The sequence below is a fragment of the Dromiciops gliroides genome, chromosome 1 (genome assembly GCF_019393635.1).
Source record: "Dromiciops gliroides isolate mDroGli1 chromosome 1, mDroGli1.pri, whole genome shotgun sequence".
Taxonomy (NCBI): Eukaryota; Metazoa; Chordata; class Mammalia; order Microbiotheria; family Microbiotheriidae; genus Dromiciops; species Dromiciops gliroides.
In genome coordinates this window covers 244,174,550-244,190,003 of record NC_057861.1, presented here as the reverse complement: position 1 = coordinate 244,190,003, position 15,454 = coordinate 244,174,550, and positions in this window count along the sequence as shown.

The window sequence follows — 15,454 nt, the reverse complement described above, 5'->3', positions numbered from 1 at the left end:
ATCAGGTTCCCTGCTTTATGCTGCACTCATATTGATAACTAAAATTTAATTTGTCATTTTTAATTATAATCAAAACTAAAATGATATAGTGCTTTAAGTTTTATACAGCATATTACATATATTTACTCATTCAAGCCTCTAAACAACCCAGCATGGTAGATTTTACTTGTAGCTACACTCATATTCCAAGCCTGGAAAATTTCCTGAAGGACAGCCCTGTGATGCCATGTTGTTTGTGTGGAGGGACATACAGCTCTTGACTGTGAGCTGAGCAAACTCAGGATGTCACATACATGTTCAGAGACTTCAGTGACATCGCTGAGGAATAAAGAGATGGAATTTGAAAGAGACAAGAGATGAGGTAGGAGAGGGAAAATAAACTTTTGAATGATAGAGGGGAGACATCTCTGGATCCATGGGGCAAATACCCCTTAACTCCCACCACCAATAACTCTAGATTGATAAGAGCAATTAATTACCCAAGTGAGATCATCCTCTTCATAGCAAAGCTGATTTTTTGCTTCAAAATCAAGGGGCTTATTTATTCTGGCATACTCTTTGTCTATGTTAATATGTAATCTCTGTGATTTCTGTTTTCTGCTTAACTCGATAAAGATAAAGATAAAGAGGTTTACAAGCTAACTCTGACTGTCAGTTGTATACCAAATGTTTGCAGGGGTGGGGGGCAAGGCACTGTTAAGCTATAAAGCTATGGAGAGTAAGCTGTTCTCCTTCCTTCAGAACTACTAGGGAAAGTGGTTTTTATTCTGAACTCTTGAAAGAGAGCATTTTATCCCTGGACTACATATATTTGTGGTGTGCCAGAAAGCTATCATTCTAACCCCTCTTTCAGATACTCACATGAAAGAATGAAGATGTAGCCAGAACCCGCCTCTTACTTCCAAAAATGGTAGCAATCACACTCTTGAAAACAAAGTGGGCCAGATTCCAACTCAGAGGTATCTAACCACTACATGCATAGCAACAATAGGTATAGGTATAGGTATAGGTATAGGTATAGGTATAGGTATAGGTATAGGTATAGGTATAGGTATAGGTATAGGTATAGGTATCGGTATCGGTATTGGTATCAGTATTGGTATCGATATAGGTATAGGGAGGGAGAGAGAGAGAAAGAGAGATGATAGATGATAGAGATAGTTATAAATATATATATGCGAATATACATATACATGCCTATTTGTATTACATTCAAAAATTCTTATCTAATTTGACAGTTGCAGAAACTGACAGTTGAAGACATTGTGATTTGCTCTAGAAAAAGTCATCTCTTTGGTTATATCTATCAAGAAATTGTATAGAGCCATAGCATATATACATATATATCACATACATACAGATATGCATAAACATACAAATATATACACACATTTATATGTGTGTATGGGATACATCTTAGAGAATATTTTTGTGTTACCAATTCAAAGTAATACTTTTTTAAAAAATCAACAAAGCTACCACTGTAGTTCAGCCTCTCAGCACCTTTCCCCTGAACTATTGCAGTAGCCCCCTAATTAGTGTTCCTGATTCAAATATCTGCCCTCTCCAATCCATCCTTCACACAACTGCCAAAGTGATTTTCTTAAAGTGTAAGTCTAGTCATGCCACTCTCTGACTTAATAAACTCCTGTGACTCCCTATCACCTACAGGATCAAATAGAAACTCCCCTGTTTAGCTTTGAAAACCTGTTACAATCTGGCCCCAACCTACCTTTTCATCCTTAATTGAACATTACTGTCCTCTACCCATACTGAAGGCAGCCAAATTAGCCTTCATCAAATTATCCTCTACACCAGGGCTTTTTAAACTTTTTTTCCCTCACGACTCCTTTATGCCCAAGAAATTTTTTGTGCGACCCTGGGTATATAGGTGTATAAAAATAGATATACATAACCTTTTACTGTTGCCAAATTTTTCATGCCCCCCACATTCAATTACTCAATCCTATATAGGGTTGAGACCCTCAATTTAAAAAGTTAGGCTCTATACTATTTCACTTGGTGATCTCGACAGCTCACATGTGTTTAATTATCACCTCTAAGTTGATGATTCTCAAATCTACTTATCCTGACCTAACCTCTCTGTTTACCTCCAATCTCACATCTCTAACACCCTGTTAGAACACTCCAAATGGATGTCCTATAGACATTTTAAACTCAACATGTCCAAAACAAAATTCATTATCTTTCCCAAAAAACCTCCCAGCTTCCAAACTTCTCTATTATTTTCAAGAACACCACCATTATCCCAGTCCTGCCCCACCCCCTCCACCCCCGTCCTCCACCCCCGTCCCCTCCCCCCCCCCCCCCCCCCGTGTTCACAATTTAGGCATAGTCCTTGACTCCTCACTATTTCTATCCCCCCCAAATCCAGTCTGTTACCAAAACCTAAGAATTTCACTTTTATAACATACCTCAAATAAGTTCTTTCCTTCCTCTAATACTGCCACCTGCCTAGTACATTATTGTATCATCTGCTTACACCTAAACTACTGCAATAGCCTGATAAATGGTGTGCCTGTTATACGTCTCTCCCCACTCCATCTAGCCTCCTCCCAGGAGCCAAAGTGATTTTTCTAAAGTGCAGGTATAACCATGTCACATACACCCCTACTCAAACTCCCTAGAATCCCCTATCACCTCCAGTATCAAATATAAAATCCTCTGATATTCAAAACCCGTCATAACCTAGCCCAACACCTGTGTGTGCGCGCGCGCGCGCACACACACACACACACACACACACCCCTTTCCAGTCTTTTTACGCTTTACAACATGACCAACACCAAACACTGTTCAATCTAATGCCATCAGTCTCTTTGCTGTTTCTCAAACAAGACAATGCATCTTCCAACTCTATACATTCTGGCTATTCCCTATGCCTGGAGTACTTTCTTTCTTCATCTGGTTTCCTTGAATTCCTTCCAGTACTACCTAAAATGTCATCATCCACAGGGAACCTTTCTCCAGCGCTTTTAATTCTAGTGTTCTCCTTCTGTTAATTCTTTTCTATTTTTCTTGTGTGGAGCTTGTTTGCTCATAGTCATTTTCATGTTCTGTTCACCATTAGATTGTGAGCTCCTCAAGGACAAAGATTATTTTAGTACAGTGCCCAGCATGTGGTAGGCACAATGTTTATTGCCTGATTGGCTTCTTGCCACATACACGTGGCTCTCCCATTCTTACTTCCATACCTGTACTCTATCTGCTCCCCAAACCTAAAATGCACTCCCACCTCATCTCCAGCTCTTAGAATCCCTAGTTTTTTCAAGGTTCAGCTCAGGTGCCACCTTTTTCATAATGATTTTCCTGATCCCCCTCCCTCAGTTTTGTTACCTTCTCACATACACATTCATATACACATACACATTCATATACACATACACATACATATAACACATAAACATACATATAACACACATACACATACACATATACATGCAAAAGTATTTTTCTCCCAAGGCTAGACTCCTAGCTTCTTAAAGAATGGAATTATTGTTTATGTTATTTGTTGGCAATGCTTGTTATAAATGCTTGTTGATTGATTAATTGAATAATAATAAGATATTGTATTCACAATATTTCTGCTGTGTGGTTTTGGTTTGTTGTGAGGCAATGAGGATTAAGTGACTTTCCCAGGGTCACACAGCTAATAAGTGCCACATGTCTGAGGCTGGATTTGAACTCAGATCCTCCTGAATTCAGGGTTAGTGCTTTATCCACTGTACCACCTAGCTGCCCCCAATATATTTCTAATGTCAATTGTGTGACTGGAGATGTGATTGCCACTGGGATCCATCTTCAAAAGTTTGTGTATTTCCAAATATTCATCAGATTCACTTTTTACATGCAATATCATCATAAATATTTTATAGAAATTAGAAAGTATATGTAACTTGCCAATTCCTTCTCAGTTACCTTTATTGATAATAATATCATCTATAATATCTTCCATTATTTTGGAATCTTGCTCTCTTTAAGAAATCTTTTAAAATTGATCCGTGTGCCTTTAAAATCATGTTGCTTTTAGTAGAAATTTTTTTGAATGTATTTGCCCATGTCCAAGCTGCTCTTTCCGCCTTCATTTTCTTGACTGTCATTTCCATTTCCCCAAATACACATTGACTTCTGAAGTGTTAGAGTCAAAATATAGGGGTTCCATTGTCATCAGTTATGAGTGGTGTCTGTGATTGCTGAGCTGCAGGCATTGATCTTTGAACAATGACAGAAAAGTGGAGAGATGCCACAGGACTGGAGGAAGTCAAATATGATTCTGATTTTTCAAAAAGGCAAAAGAATGGAATCTTTGAACTGTAGACCAGTGAGTTTAACTTCATCTCTTGGGAAAAAATCAATTACTAAGGCTAGTAAACACCTTAAAAAGGAAATAGTAATCACAAAGTTTCAATATGGCTTGGTTAAGAACATTCAACCTACAAAGAATATGAACATGCAGTTTTCAGATGAAGAATCAAAACTATCTATAGTTATATGAAAAAAAATGTTCTAAATCACTACTGGTTAGAGAAACACACATTAAAACAACTCTGAGATACCACCTCACATCTATCAGATTGGCTAATATGACAGAAAATGAAAATGACAAATGTTGGAGGGGATGTGGAAAAATTAGAACACTAATGCACTGTCAGTGGAGTTGTGAATTGATCCAATCATTCCAGAGAAAAATTTGAAACTATCCTCAAAGAGCTATAAAATTTGCCTCTCCTTTGACTCTGTATCCCAGAGTAATAAAAAAACAGACAAAAGACCTCTGTATACAAAAATATTTATAACAGCTCTTTTTGTGGTGGAAAAGAATGACAAAATGAGGGAATGTCTATCAATTGGGGAATGGCTGAACAAGTTATGATATATAGTTATGATCAAATACTATCATGCTATAAGAAATGATGAGCAGGATGATTTTAGAAAAACCTGGAAAGATTTATATGCACTGATGCAAAATAAAGTGAGCAGAGCCAAAAGAACATTGTACAGAGTAATAACAATATTGTACAATGATCAGCTGTGAATAACATAGCTATTCTCAGCAATACAAAGATCTATAATTCCAACACATGATGAAAAATGCTATCTGCCTCCAACAAAAGAAATGATGGAGTCTGAATGTGAATCAAAGCATGGTTTGTTTTTTTGGTGAGTGTTTACTTTCACAGCATGACTAATATGGAAATGTGTTTTGCATGACTGCATTTGTATAACCTATATCAGTTTTCTTGTCTTTTCAATGAGGGTTGAGGAGAGGATGTGAGGGAGAGAATGTGGAACTCAAAATTTTAAGAAACAAATGTTTAAAAATTACATATAATTAGAAAGAACTAAAATATTAAAAAATAATATGTTGACCTAGACTAACTTTGTATGCGTTACGTGTATGTGTGAGAGAGAAAGACAGACAGAAAGACTAGAGTTATTGGACCAGTAGAACAGGATACAGGAACATGAAAAGGTTATAAATACAGTTTATGTAGATTTTAGTAAAGTATTGCCATGCTTTTCAAATAGACAGAAGGAATACAGGTGGGTGATTTGGAACTAATTAAGTGTCTAGTTCCAAAAATGAGTCACTATTATTTCATTGTCAACTTGAAAGTGGTCTCTAGTGGAGGACATCAGGAATCTGTGCTTAGCCTTTTGCTCTTAACATTTTTGTCAAGGATTTAGATAAACGCATAGATAGTATAATTCCAAATTGCTCTCCAGAATGGTTGGATCAGTTCACAGCTCCACCAACAATGCATTAGTGTTCCAATTTTTCCACAGCTTCTCCAACATTTATTATTTTCCTTTTTTGTCATATTAGTCAATCTGATGGGTGTCAGGTGGTACCTCAGAGTTGTTTTAATTTGCATCTCTCGAATCAATAGTGATTTAGAGCATTTTTTCATATGGGAATAGATAGCTTTGATTTCTTCATCAGAAAACCACCTGTTCATATCCTCTGACCATTTCTCAATTGGGGGATGACTTGGATTCTTATAGATTTGATTTAGTTCCCGATATATTTTAGAAATGAGGCCTTTATCAGAAGTACTGGCCAAAAAAATTGTTTCCCAGCTTTCTGCATCCCTTCTAATTTTGGATGCATTGCTTCTGTTTGTACAAAAAGTTTTTAATTTAATGTAATCAAAATCATCCATTTTGCATTTCATAATATTCCCTATCTCTTGTTTGGTCATAAACTGTTCTCCTTTCCAAAGATCTGAAAGGCAGACTATTCCTTCTCCTAATTTACCTATGGTAACACCTCTTATGTCTAAATCATGTACCCATTTTGACCTTATTTTAGTATAAGGTATAAGATGTTGGTCTATGCCTAATGTGTGTTGTTCATACCCTTTGACCCAGCAATACCACTTTTGGGTCTTTTACCCAAAGAGATCATAAAAAAGGGAAAAGGACCCCCATGTACAAAAATATTTATAGCTACTCTTTTTGTGGTGGCAATGAATTGGAAATTGAGGGGATGCCCATCAATTAGGGAATTGCTGAATAAGTTATGGTATATGAATGTAATGGAATTCTATTGTGCTATAAAATACGATGAGCAGGAGGAGTTCAGAGAAACCTGGAAGGACTTGCATGATCTGATGTTGAGTGAGATGAGCAGAACCAGAAGAACATTATACACAGTATCATCAACATTATGTGTTGATCGACTGTAATAGACTAGATTCTTCTCACCAATCCAATGGTACAAGAAAGTTCCAAAGGACTCATGATGGAAAAGGCTCTCCAAATCCAGAAAAAAAAAAAGGAACTGTGAAATATGGATGCTGAGTGGACCATACTATTTCTTTTGTTTTGGGTTCTGTTGTTTTCCTTTTTTGAGGTTTTTCCTTTTTGCTCTGATTCTTCTCTTAAAACATGACTAATGCAGAAGTATGTTTAATGTTTATATATATATATATATAAACCTATATCAGATTACCTGTTGTCTAGGGAGGGGGGAGGGAGGGGAGGGAGGGAGAAAAATTGGAAACTGGAAATCTTATCTAAACAAATGTTGAAAACTAAAAAAAAATTTTTTTAAAGAATAAAATTAATTTTTAAAAGTATAGATAGGGGCAGCTAGATGGCTCAGTGGATAGAGCCCTGGCCCTGGAGTCAGGAGTACCTGAGTTCAAATCCGACCTCAGACACTTAACACATACTAGCTGTGTGACCCTGGGCAAGTCACTTAACCCCAATTGCCTCATCTAAAAAAATAAAATATAAGTATAGATAGCAAGCTTATTAAATTAGCGGGTGATACCAAGCTAACATTTGATGACAAAATACCTTCAAGATTTTACAAGCTAGAACACTGAGTTGAATCTAAATTATGTAAAGTTTTAAAAGAAAGGAAGGAAGGAAGGAAAGAAGGAAGGAGGGAGGGAGAGAAAAAGAGAGAGAGAGAGAAAGTTTACAAATTAAGGAAGAGGTCTAGCTAGCAGTTTGGGTGGGAAATCTATATGTTTTATCAAACTACAAATTCAGTATGAGTCAATAGTGTGATGTGGTAGCCGAAAATGATAATACAAACTTAAACCACATTAGGACAACCATTGTATCAAGAACAAAAAAGGTGACTGCTGTCCTATTCTCCAACCTGATCAGACCACAACCACCAGAAATTTTGCAGTAAGGATTCTTGTCCAGGTACAAGTTGGACTAGATGACTAGGGATCCCTTCCAACTCTGAAATTTGTGATTCTGATCTCCCTGAGCTCTTGGAAATTAAGTCCCTCCACAGTTTTCCTCACTGATATAAGAAATGTAGTATCAACCTTGGCCTCATTTAGCTATGGAGCTGATACTCCAAGATGCCTTTAAGTCTTTTTCTTCAAACCCCTATCTTTCCCTTCACCACAGCTTGACAAAATGTATACCTCCATTTCCCAGCATGACACTCCTGTGACACTACTTTTCCAGTCAAAAGAAGGATCTGTCCTTTGAAGCCAGGACTTGAATAAAATACATATGTTTTCCAGTTAGCCACCAAAGCAGCTTGTCTTAATAATGACTATAACAGGTTTTCAGCTCCCATTCCAACATTTTTTTAAAGGTTCCATGCACCCTTTCTATACATTCTGAAATACTTTTAAATTGAATATAACAGTTTTAAAAACAGATGGTGAACAGTTTCTCCAAGGTACAGAACTGTGTATGTAGCACATACCACACAGCTCCCTAGCAAAGAAATGAATGAATTTTTAAAAGGATTTATTTAGTACTTATTATATATCAAGCACAGCAAGGATACAAATACAAAAGTAAGTTAGTCTTTGCCCTCAAGGGACTTAGATTCTAACTGAGGAGGCCACACTTATAGGAGAGAGGTGGCCTGAGAAGAGTGTTTTGATTTGGAAAGGTTCAGAGATGGTGAACCACAAAATAGTGAAAGGAGGAAACATCTCTAAGACATCTTCCAGTTCTTTTTTTAATTTTTATTTTTTAATTTTTTTTAAGTGAGGCAATTGGGGTTAAGTGACTTGCCCAGGGTCACACAGCTAGTAAGTGTTAAGTGTCTGAAGCTGGATTTGAACTCAGGTACTCCTGACTCCAGGGCTCGTGCTTATCCACTGCGCCACCTAGCTGCCCCTATTTTGTAATTTTTAAAAATGTTTTTTCCTGTTCTAATCAAAGGAACAAAGGGGATCAGGCATTAAACCCATCTATCTCCCTTCATGCAGGATCAAACAAACAAGCCCAGAATGCATTGTTTGGTGACTTAATCCTATGGGATTTGCATGTGGTCATTACAATATTTCAGAAACCCAATAAGTCTAAAGCAACAACTAGGCAGGCCCAGTGCCATGGAATGTAATCAAGATTTGAAATGATTTTCTAGATCATTTGGAGATTTTAGTTCATTCAGAAACTGGATTGTTACCAATAATAAAACTGCCAGGATAAGGTCCATAGTCTCTAAGTATCAACATCTCTCTACTACAATGGACTATTTAGGAAAAAAGTCTGACCTTTGACCAATGCATTTATTTTACTTAAACCCAAGCAAAATGGCAGAAATAGATCAACTAAAGGAGCAAACACCCATTCTTGGGCTGTTCTGACATCATTCCTGACATTATCAAAGGCATTTCAGGTAAACAAATACTACACAAACCATGGCAATGTTGGCATCTGTCCTATAGGAAACAGGGCCCAGAGATCAATATTCAACAAATAGAAAAAGGCTTTTGAAAAGGTAAGGAAAGAGAATTTGTTTAAGCTCCAGAGAGAGAAGGACATAGAAGCATAAAAGACGAAGATTTAAAACTATTTCAAACCACAATAACATCCTAGGTAACCTGAAATGCAAAGACAACAAAGTTCTGGTATACTTAGAAGATGCAATGAGAACTCAAGAAGAACCTACTTAGCCCCACAAATCTGAAGGTGAGTCCTTAAAAACTGCCCCTAGAAGTTTCCCAAATACGAACATCCAAAATGTAATTACTTCCCCATTTTATACCAGCTCCACTGCTATTGTAGTTCTTTGGAGCTCTCCATCATAAGCCATCACTGAGAAATCTCATTATCCTGCAAGATCAAATCTGCCTGGTACTCACATCTCATCAGTGCCTCTGACTGAAGCTAGTGCTGTGGGCTTCAAGACCTCTATTTAAGAGAGTTCTTCTTCCCTCTCCACTGCCCCTCCCACTTCAGTTCCATTAGATTGTAAACTCCTTAAGAAGAGGGTCTATTTCTTGAATTTTATTTGTATCCCTAGTGCTTAGCACATTAATTGGCATGTTATCATTGTTATTGAGTCATTTCAGTCATGTTTGACTCTCCCTGAACCCTGTTGGGGTTTTCTTGGCAAAGACAGTATAGCGGTTTGCCATTTCCTTTTCCAGCTTATTTCACAGATGGAACAAACAGGGTAAGGGACTTGCCCAGGATTACACAGCTGATAAGTATCTGAAGTCACATTTGAATTCAGATCCTCCTGATTCCAAGGCCAAGGATCTATCTACTGTGCCACCTAGCTGCCGTGATAGTTACATAGTAGGCACTTAATAAATGTTTATTGACTGACAGTAAAAATCTAAAGGTCACTAGTTATTCTTGCAAATAATGCAACTTCTAAACAATGCTGTCTAAGAGTAACTCCCCAAAAGAATGTACAGATATTACTCATGGAAATACACCTATCTACTACATATAAAGAGATGAACACATTTTGTATTTCTGTTTACATGCCTACCACTAAAATAATCCTCTAGCTCCTCTAGCTATGTTGAGGTAATACTGAGTACTTGAAGACCATAAACTCAAACTAGGTAGGACCAAGCTGAGAAGACACCAAGTATGGGCCTGTGAGTCTTTTATTTCTTTTCCATTTTTATTCCTTGTTACAAAGAGCAATAATCCACCCTTCCTCCAAATTTATCTATGTCTCTTGAGGCCATCCAGGTTAACAACATTGTGTTCATGCTTGACACTTCCCTCGTGCTCATCTGCTACAGTTAGTTGACATGTCATATCTATCATACAACCATTGTAATATTTATTTCCTTACCCTCACTCATGTAGCGCCTAACTTAGGCTTAAGGTGAGGAAACCTCACCTCTCATCTGAATTATTATAAGAGTTTTCCTTTTCTTCAGTGTCTAGTTCATCCTGCAACTAGCTCCAAACTGATACTTCTAAAAGCACAAATCCCATCATGCTACTCCCCTACTCAAAAGGACCTAGAAAGCTAGGTGGCCCAGTGGATAGAATGCCGGGCCTGGAATCAGTAAGGCAAGAGTTCAAATCTATTCCCAAAGATTTCTCTACAGTGCTGTATAAGTCACTTAACCTCCATCTGCCTCAATTTCTTCATCTATAAAAAGTGAATAATACCTCCCAGGGTTATTGTGAGGTTAAAACGAGATAATATTAATAAAACTGCATTTCAAACTTTAAATTGCTAGCTATGATTATTGACTTCCTATTGCCCTAGAATTAAAAAAAGGGGGGCAGCTAGGTGGCACAGTGGATAAAGCACCGGCTTTGGATTCAGGAGTACCTGAGTTCAAATACGGCCTCAGACACTTGACACTTACTGGCTGTGTGACCCTGGGCAAGTCGCTTAACCTCCATTGCCCCACAAAATAAAAAAAAAAAATCCTTAACCTAGCATTTATAGCACTCTCCCTTTTGGCTCACACCAAACTTTCCAGTCTTAATTCAATTCTATTGAAACAGCTCATTAGTTGTTCCCTGAATATAACACTGAATCTTTTCATCCCATACTTTTTGCATAGGTCTGGAATGTGCTTTCTTTTATTTCCAACTCATAGAACCACTTCTAGCATAATGCCTTTCCTCATTCCCTCTTCCTGTCAAAAAATTTTACATTTTTATATATCTTTTTTATTCTTATTTGTGTACATGTTACATTGCTCCCAGTAGAATAAAAACTCCTTGAAGTCAAGGAATATTTCAATTTGATCTTTGTATTCCCAGTACCTTGCACATAGTAGAAATTTCATAGCTATTATTGAATTCAATAGAATAGGTAACAATATACACAATTGTATAGAAAAACAAGAGATTAGAATGAGGGTAAGAGATAGAATATAGTGCAGATTGTCTGGAAATCTATGAGATAGGATCAGATTACAGAGATACATGAATTCTAGAAGCAGATGTTCATTGTTTCTTCATTTTAATGGAGGAACTGGCCAATGGGGACCTAGTCTTTAGTGCATGAACTATATACTCTGCTTCCTGCCAATTCACCAGGGAACTTGTGAGTCTATTTCCAGTAATTCATGATCTGGGGGTCTTCAGCCTTCTTAGGTCCAGGGAAGACACAGATACCTTCTGACGGTTTCTTGTCTTCTTGCCAAGTGGTGATGAAAATGTTTTAATTGGCAGTTGATCTGGAACTGAATGTGCCTTCAAAAGGATCAAACGGAGGAAACCTTCATTATCTCTTTGAGGAACATGAAGTGCTGGGGGCCTCTGGGTAGCAGAAGAAGTAATAACAGTAGCTATCATAGTTACCTTATCTCCACCTGGGTACCATGTGGTCACAAACACATGATGATGATTTTTTTTGTCTCTCTGTTTATTCTTTCCTGAGCTTAAGTGAATACATGTCAGAGGTAAAATGAACTAGGCTACACCCTTGGGCACTGTGAGAGGTTGAAAAAAAAAAAACAAAACAGCAAAGGTTCACTCAGCAAATGGAACCAGTAGCAGCAGTAATCATGTCTGGTAAAGAACCAACCCTGAGCAACAACATACTTGAGCCAGCACAGCAGTTAATTGAACCTTTGGCTGAAACATTGTGTCCTGCAAGCAAGGGAACTACTCACCCATTGGCTACATACCAAACCCAGAAGTGAACTGAGAACGATGCTTTTGTACCCACCACTTAAAGTTTGAGTCTACTATCCCTAGAGATTGAGTGTGTAGAGGGGAAAATTCATCTCCCAGTTTGGGGGAATCTTTTTTGAATTTTGGTCCTTGCTATACATTCTCGGTAAATATTCATTTGTAAAACTGGTTTATTGATATTAGGGAGGTATTAGCTAGTCAATTGATATTGATGAAACATACCAGATTGAGGTATATGTGCGATAGTATTAGAACTCCAACCATTACAAATTGCCCCATAGTAGCTGCATTCTGGGGACTCAATCTAGCAGTCTGAATATGGGTCAAGAGAGTGAGTCCAAATCATACATACCTTCAGTAGGCAATTGTTAGCCCCTCAAAGCATTTGAATGAAGTAATAGCAAGAATAGTACATTAGAAAGAATACTGAAATTGTCATAAAATAAAGAATCTCTCATAGAAGAGAGAGATTTAAGGCAGGAAGGTCAGTTAGAGGGCTATTATCATAGTGTACAAAAAACAGATGTGGGCCCAAATTTAGGAGGCTGTAGTGAAAGTGTAGTTAAATGATAATTACAATAAATATTGCATATACTGAACCAACAAAATTTAGAAACTTATTGGTTGAGAGTGATAATGTTGAATGGCAGAGCAAATGTGTTTGGGTGGCTAAGAAAGTGCTTGTGTGAATGTTTTCAGAGAAGATGAATACAGTTTGGTTATAATGAGGCTTGTCATGAGCATTTGTAAGGACTCTTTGGTTATAACCTTTTTGTTAACAACCATTCTATGCTTTAGGTTTCTTGGTAATTTTCTATCATTCTTTTCCATTGGACTTTGTTTTCTTCCTTCGAGCTCTGGCACGTCTCCTTAAAATTTAACTTCATCAGAAAGCATAAGAATTAGCAACATGTGCATCTTTATATCTGATAACCATGCCTCCTTCCTATCCATCCATTATAGTGCAGAAGCTTTCAACGTTCTATAGGAGTCAAAAAGAGCAAAAGAAACTCAGGCCAGAATTCTGGGGTCAGACGCCTTCAATTTCAGTCTCAAATTCCTCTTTCATTACTAATTCAAGTCAGCTGGGAGGTGATCATTTTTGCCAGCATGACATAAACTAATAGAATGTAAACTCCTGGAAGGCAGAGACTATTTCCATTTCTGCCTTCATATTCCCAGAGGCTAATACTTAGTAGGTGCTTAATAAGTACTTGCTGACTGTTTGAACAGTACTAATTACTCACCTCCTCAAAATACTCTGGCTAGATGCCACTTCTTCACAGGGAAAAGAAACAATAGAGCAGTTTCCTCAGCTCCATTCCAGTCTATGCCTCTGCTAGTCTGCTAGTCAGCATCATTGCAGAAGAATCTCTATACTCCTGTAGTGTGACAATTCTCCTTACTATTCTTTATATATATTGGGGGGGGGGGCGGGGCAAAGGGGGTTAAGTGACTTGCCCAGGGTCACAAAGCTAGTAAGTGTCAAGTGTCTGAGGCCGGATTTTAACTCAGGTACTCCTGAATCCAGGACCAGTGCTTTATCCACTGTACCACCTAGCTGCCCCCCTCCCTACTATTCTGATATCATTTTCCCTTTCCCTGTTGTTGCAGACTCCAAACATTTCCACAACACCAACCACTGCTTCCTTGGTCAGAATTAAGATAAGAGCAAATAAGTTACTTTGTTGTTTCTACTCAGTCCCAAATTGTATCTCTGAAAGAGTGGAAGAAGGGGAGAAAAAAGACATGTTGGGACAGCTTTAGGCAAGAGCTCAAAAAATTACATACAGATCATTGATAGCAATATAAGTTGAAAAAAGGGTGATCAGATGAAAAAAACTGCCTAGGTGGGGCAGCTAGGTGGCGTAGTGGACAAAGCACTGGCCCTGGATTCAGGAAGACCTGAGTTCAAATCCAACCTCATACACTCAACACTTACTAGCTGTGTGACCCTGGGCAAGTCACTAGAAGAAGAATGAGGAGAAAGAGGAGGAGAAGGAGGAGAAGGAGAAGAAGGAGAAGAAGGAGGAAGAAGAAACTGCCTACATTCAGCATCAGTCTAGAAGATGGTAGGGCTAATAATAAAATAATAATAACAGTAATGATAATAATGATAGCTAATATTTGTACAGCACTTACTATATGCCAGGCACTGTGCTAAGCACTTTACAAATATTATCTCATTTGATCATCACAACAACCCTAAAAAGTAGATAGGTGCTATTATTATATCTATTTCTCATATGAGAAAACTGAGGCAAACACGGTTAAGTGACATGCCTAGGGTCACACACCTAGTAAGTTTAAGAGATCAAATCTGAACTCAGGTCTTCCTTGCTCCAGGCCCAGCCATCTATCCACTTCAGCTAACCTAGTTGCCCTGAGGCAGTGAACAGACAAAGTTAGCACTAGAAATGAAGAGTGGGGCAAGTGATCACTGGAATCAGGAGGTAGAAAATGGAGAGAGGAGGAGACTAAAAGACTCATTCTTATTGCTCTCGTCTCCTTCAAAACTAAGGTGCTCTCCTTAAAGATGCCAACGTGCATGCAGAGTGGAATCTGATTCTCTGGCGAGACCAGGCCAAATGCAAAAGAGCACTGAGACTGAAAGTCAGGAGGCTTGTGTGTAGAACACCAGCCCTGACCCTCACTAGCTGTGTGACCAGGAATAGTACCTACCTTCTCAGTGCTTCAGATTCTCCAGCTTCTACATGGAGGCAATGATAGTTAGTAGACTTTCTTCAGGAAACTGCCTTTGGGAAAGTGTTTTATAAACCTTAAAGACATTTACAAATATGAGCCACAATTATTATGAACTCACAAAAAAGAAAAATGTCCTAAAGAACTATGTGCGTGAGTTCTTATAAAATGTCTAGATATCATCCCATGTTTAAAAAATATACTTGGACTCCTTATCTAAGCCTCCCTTCAGAAACTTTTAGTATTTGTTGTTTTGCAACTTAGGTGCACAAATAAGTAATGTGGAGATGGGTCAAGAGATAGATCAGAGGGGCAGCTAGGTGGTGCAGTGGATAGAGCATCAGCCCTGGAGTCAGGAGGACCTGAGTTCAAATCCGACCTCAGACCC